General features: G+C 40.6%; 1 long non-coding RNA gene across 1 annotated transcript in view; it reads left to right on the top strand.

Annotated features, from left to right (window-relative positions):
• Window positions 1-4,984, top strand: part of LOC104913508 — a 116,544-nt gene extending 111,560 nt beyond the window's left edge. The window contains exon 4 of the long non-coding RNA XR_004161663.1: window positions 3,941-4,984. This is a non-coding gene — a long non-coding RNA (uncharacterized LOC104913508). The remainder of the gene's footprint in view (window positions 1-3,940) is intronic.
• Window positions 4,985-5,320: the final 336 nt, after the last annotated feature.

The raw sequence follows: 5,320 nt of genomic DNA, 5'->3' as shown, positions 1-5,320 counted from the left end.
CAGAGAAGCGCAAGCGAAGCAGCGCAGGCAGAGAAGCGCAAGCGAAGCAGCGCAGGCAGAGAAGAGAGCATCAGGTGACCTTGCCGGGAGTTATATCTCCTCGCTGACCGCAAAGCCCCCTGGGGAAACGTAGCTGCTCTTCTCCGCTGGACAGGCACCCGGAACTTGAGCATCAGCAGTCAAACCCCCAGTACATTGCATGATGTTATGATGTGGAATACCGATAATGAAAAATCATGAAACCATGACAGACTGACTCAGAATTACTTAAGCAGAATATGTGAATCATATCAAACTACTCTAGAAGACTGCGTTATGGTCATTAGGAGATGGTTTATATCTTTTGTATCCTTGACTAAGACTAGATTTGAGACTGGAGTAAATTGATTCTGTACCTCCTTGTGCCTTCCCTTACAGCTGTTTAGTTGTAAGACGCTGAAACAATTTGGCATGGAAGAGGGCTCATTTCCTAATTTATCCAGTCCCATGGCTGTGGAATTTAGGATTGGCAACTATACATATACAGTAACTTCGTTAATTCTTGGAAGTAGAGCTCGTGAGGTTGAAAGGTACCCAGAAAAACTTATTAGCATTGTTGCTTGAGGTCCTACGCTTATCATGCAACCATGAGCTGGTTCTGAATTTTTTCAGATCTTCTGAACTGAAACATATTTTATACTGATGGATGAGTTTACTTTCAACAAGTATGTAACTTTCTGTTTATTCCTATCTATTAGCCAGTTACATCAGGGTAGGAGCTTTGGCTTGAGCTGAACTCTGGTGACGGTATCAGTAAAGTCCTAGGTTGGCCTGAATTGTCTTTAACTATTTCATTCCAAATATAATTCAGAAAATATTGTTCTAGATAACAGCAATAATGAGGGACTTTCACATACAATTGTTGTGTGAGAATATCTCCTACAAATAGTTATGAGAGTTAACTGGCCTGGAAAGAATAATGCCCCTTGTAGTGAGTGGGGGAAATTAGGTGAGTGTCTTGCTGAGTAACCAAATTCAACTTTATGAGCAGATATAATCGAAGTTTTCAAATAGGTAATTCAGCTTCCACAGCTGCTGGTTTTCTGAATTTTTTGACTTTGAGCTTTCACTGACTGAATGCCAGTTTCCTTGTCTGGTTAGCAGTTGAACAAAGAGTTTCAGTATTGTTTACTCAAGATGATTCTTCACCTGTAGTAAAACCCACAGTTACGTAAAATCACTTAATGTTGACTAGATTTTATCTTCTTTAAATCTACATTACTTTAGCAATTACTTTTGCAGTCAGTTTACAGTAATGCTAACAGGTCTGCATAACTTAAAATGATATTTTGTGTTAACATGAACAGAAGCCAGTAATTATAGATGATTCCAGTGTTATATTAAATAACAAAGGTCTGTGTCTCTCAGTAGCATAAATACTAGAAAGGGAATACAGCTGAATTCTCCCACAGGTAAGCTGTATTTGACAGTAACACCTGTGCTTCAGTTTCTTCCTTGTAATGAGAGGAAGACAAGACTTGATCGTGTGGAGTGCTTACAGTTTTCTGAACAGCTGCTATAATTGTTAAGGCTAAGAGCACCTCTCTTGCTTGCACTAGGACAATGGAAGCCTACAAAATAAGCAGCTCATTTTGTGAAATATTTATATATTCATCCCCATAAAAGTACCTACCCCATCTGTAAAACTACAGTGAAGCAAAATACAAATATATTAGCTCAGAATCACTGTTAAGGGCTTCCTAATAGATTCATACAAATTTCACCTGACCTCCTTCATATTTCTCTTCACTGCATCTTCTGTGTTTAGAGAGCAGGTTAGTCTTCATGGAGCACTGAGTACAGAACATACTGTTTGCAGTGCATAAAAATGGGATTCATTATAGAAAATGAGTCCCAATGTCAAAGACTGTGCTTTCCCATGGCCCTTCTTACCCAAGCTTACTCTGATTTTCAAGAAATTTAAGAGAGTAGAACAGCAAAAGTATGCAGATCAAAATCTTAATGAATTTTTTGGGCTACTCTGTGGCACAATGGGTGCTTAACAGCTTGAATTAGGGATGAAAAAGGAAGAAAGATACAATAATTTAAGTATTAGTCCAGAATTCAGGGGCCTTCAGTCAGTTCCTAGCTGTCATGAGATGTTAGTCACTCCATTTTGTAAAATTCCCTATCTGTAAAATAAATTTAACAGATGTAACTTTTCTTTTTGGGAACTCTTATGAAATTGTTTGTATCTGCATCAAGAAAGCTGTGTAAGCCATTAACGTAAGCAGGCAGTGCAATGTTGTTGGTTTTTTGGTTGTCTTTTTTCCATGTGGTATATTGAACAGAAAACTTTCCATTATAAGTGTAAAGGAAATGCTACCTGCATTTTCGTGGTTAATTTATAATTTGAAAAAGAAGGTGAAAATCTACATGCAACGTTCATAATGTGCTATTCTGTCAGCAGTAAAATGTGAGGTGAAGTTTGATGGACTTCTGAAACCATCCCACAACTTACCAGCTATCTTTTAGGTTCTTTGTTTCTCTCTTCTTCATAATTGTGAAGATATCTTCCTGTCATACTAGATGACTAAAGAAGACAAGATTGTATGCGTTCAGGTGGCTATGAGTATTGAGATGTGTTTTATGGCTCAATAACTAATTACAAGTCTTAAAAACTGTTTGTTTTATAAATCATGACTTTTTGCCCTTTCTATAGCCTCTGTCCTTTCTGTTTCCTGTTCAAGCCAAAGGGTTAGTCACATGTGCCTCCTATGCCTTGGACACTCAGTACAGCATCAGGACATTGTAAAGAAGTGGTGCAAAAGTGTTGCTCAGACCCAAGAAGAGACAGAAGATTTCTCCTGATGTCTCTATTCCCTCCCCTGTTGTACTGTAGGAAACTATGATCTTAGGAACATGTTTCTCACCCTGAGCCTTTTAGGAACTTTATGAAAGTATATCTACCTTCATCTCATCTTCCCTGAAGCCTCTTCTAACCTTAACTGAAATAGCATAGGATGCTTCTTTATTGGGAAGATAAAGACAGAAGGGAATAAGTGGGAAAATAAACTCTTTAGAATCTAGTTGGAGCTGGTGATGCAGTAAATCCAACTTTTCATTTGCTTTCTTGCAATTGTCATTTGTTTCTGCCATAACGCATTAATGTAGCTGAAAGGCTAACTACTTAAGCCACTGGATGATTGCTTTTTTTTTTCCTTTCTGTTTTATGCCCACTATATATTTTCATAGGTTGGACTGTCATTACAGTGAAGGTAAATTTTTTGTCCTTTCTCTAGGGTCTAAATGTATCAGAAAATAAAGTCACAAAGATATTTATAGTATCACTTGCAGTGTATCTGAGTATACCTAAAGTCTAAAAATACCTATTTTAATTAGTGACCTCTTGGGAGTGAGCTGAGAGTTCCATTTTTAGTTACAAGATATTGAAGGACATGGAACTCTGGGACAGTTTCAGGACAATAATGTAGCACAGATTTCAGTAGCATAGTTATTTGCCCAGCAGAGGAATTGGGAAAGTTTGTGATTGTGCCATTGAACATCAAAGCGTGCTTATACTGTGACTACAGTGTGACTGAGACATCTTTAAAGTCATGATGTTGTATGTTAAACATCACTCCGTTAAAACATGGAGGAGCAAGAACGCTGTCATGGGAATGTGCTAGGGTAAGTTTAGATTGGATATCAGGAAAAACTTTACAGAAAGGGTTGTTATGCACTGTAATAGGCTCCCTAGGGAGGTGGTTGAGTCACCATCCCTGAATGTGCTTAAAAACCGTTTGGATGTGGTGCTCAGGGACATGATTTAGCAGAGAGTTGTTAGAGTTTAGCAGAGAGTTGTTAGAGTTAGGGTAGTATGGTTAGGTTGTAGTTGGACTTCATGATCTTGAAGGTCTTTTCCAACCTGAGTGATTCTATGATTCTCTTCTTATTGCAGGTGGTTTTCTCTTCTATCCCTTCAGTGGCGGAGAAGGATACTGAGAGGATCAAAAAAACCCTCCTCATAAATAAATGGCTCAGAGGTTGGTGCAAACACAAGAATTTTGGTTTTTTTGACCATGGGGCAATTTACTCAGCACCTGGCATGACAGCTGCAGATGGAACTCAGCTGTCTGCAAGGGGTAAAAGGATCCTAGCCCAGGAACTGGCAGGACTCATTGAAAGGTGTTTAAAGTAGGTAAGAAAGGGGACAAAAAATGAGGGCCACTGCTGTTGAGCGACTAATTTGAGGCTTAAAACAGAGCTTGATGGGTGATGAGGATGGAGTTCAAAGGGATGGAGAGGGGCAGGGGGATGCTGCTTCCCTAAAGTGTCTGTTCACTAATGTGCACAGTATAAGAAATAAACAGGAAGAGTTGGAAATCTGCGTGCGGTTGCACGACCACGAAGTCATTGCAATCACAGAAATATGGTGGGGCAGCTCGCATGACTGGAATGTTGTCACGGAGGGCTATGTTCTTTTTAGGAATAATCGTCTGGTGAGGCAGGGTGGTGGAGTTGTTCTTTATGTGAGAGAGCAGCTAGAATGTATTGAACTTCACCTGGGGGACAGTGGTGTAGCAGTGCAGAGCTTGTGGGTAAGAATCAAGGGGCAGGCTGGCATGGGTGACACTATTGTGGGTGTGTACTACAGGCCCCCTGATCAGGAGGAGGAGGTTGATGAGACCTTCCATAAGCAACTGGAAGTAGTGTCATGATCCCAGGCATTAGTGCTTATAGGGGACTTCAATTATCCAGATATTTGCTGGATAAGCAACACAGCCAGGCACGCACAGTCTAGAAGGTTCCTGCAATGTGTTGAAGACAACTTTCTGATGCAGGTGGTGGAAGAACCTATGAGAGGAGAAGTGTTGCTGGACCTTATTCTCACTAATAAGGAAGGGCTTGTCAAGGAAGTAAAGGTCGGGGGCAGTTTGGGTTGTAGTGACCATGAGATGGTGGAGTTCAAGATCTTGAGTGGAAGAAGCAAAGCAAAAAGTAGGATTGCTACCTTGGATTTTAGGAGAGCCAACTTCGATCTCTTCCGGGACCTACTTGGAGCTATCCTGTGGGCTTAGGTGTTAGAAGGTGAGGGGGCCTGTGAGAGCTGGTCGGCATTTAAACAGCTCTTCTTCCAAGCTCAGGATCGGTTTGTCCCTGTGAGCAAGAAATCAGGAAGGGGTGGCAGGAGACCTGTGTGGATGAGCAAGGAGTTCATGCACAAACTCAAAGGGAAGAAAAAGGTCTGTGAAATGTGGAAAAAGGGTCTGACCACTTGGGAAGAATATAGAAATGTTATCAGAGCCTGCAGGGATGTGATGAGGAAGGCTAAAGCCTG

Source organism: Meleagris gallopavo, chromosome 1, assembly GCF_000146605.3.
Source record: "Meleagris gallopavo isolate NT-WF06-2002-E0010 breed Aviagen turkey brand Nicholas breeding stock chromosome 1, Turkey_5.1, whole genome shotgun sequence".
Taxonomy (NCBI): domain Eukaryota; kingdom Metazoa; phylum Chordata; class Aves; order Galliformes; family Phasianidae; genus Meleagris; species Meleagris gallopavo.
This window is presented reverse-complemented; position numbering and strand designations above follow the sequence as displayed.